Here is an 836-nt window from a genome sequence, read left to right as displayed (position 1 = left end):
ATTGGCAGCCATTCTTTCTCAGGGTACTAAATAATCATTTGTCAAGTTCTATTTATCTTCTGTAACTACAGACATTGACTCAAAAAACTATAGTTCCTCTCAGACTGATTTCTATTCTAGCAGATGCTTTTCTTCTCATCGCTTGGAATCAGAATAGAGTGGTTATCTTAGAATTCATTATTATTCTACTGTTATATTATCAGCTAAAGGAAAGGTGAGAACAGAAGATGGGGTTAAATTTACATGAGTAGCAGGGAAAGGAGGTAAACAGAGCACACAGCTACAACCACACACACCTTGATAGAACTAAGAGTGTAAGAAACGTCTAGTCTGAACTTTCCGCCTGCAGATGAGAACTACGTAATATAAGATCAAGGACTAAACTAAAACCTGTCTTGACTCCAAATGGACAACCTTTTTTTTTTTAATGATAGGTACAAGATTCAGATCTTGCCTAATGGCCCTCTTCCAGAACCAAAGCTCGACTTCCCCACTTCCCTGGTTCCAGTTCTCAGGAGAAAGTCCTCTCAGGAAGCCCGAAGGGAAACATAATATTGGAAGAGGGGTCAGTGGATCGGCCCATGGGTACTGAAGCATACACAAAAAGTACCCCAAAACGGACCGTGGTCTACTTCGAATATTTAGCGCCACTGGCCCTTGAACTAACCCATAATTCCAGCTACTTCCAGTCCGAGGATCTGCCCTGAATAGCCAATAAATTTCTACCACTCTGCTGCGAACCTAACAAATGTCTATGTCCTGTTCGCCCCCTGAACACATGGGAGTGCCCTCCCGGCAGAGTAATCTCAGCAACCTGCCGAAGCCACCTTCCTGCT

This window comes from Lipotes vexillifer, unplaced genomic scaffold (assembly GCF_000442215.2).
Source record: "Lipotes vexillifer unplaced genomic scaffold, Lipotes_vexillifer_v1.1 scaffold131, whole genome shotgun sequence".
NCBI lineage: Eukaryota > Metazoa > Chordata > Mammalia > Artiodactyla > Lipotidae > Lipotes > Lipotes vexillifer.
This window is presented reverse-complemented; position numbering follows the sequence as displayed.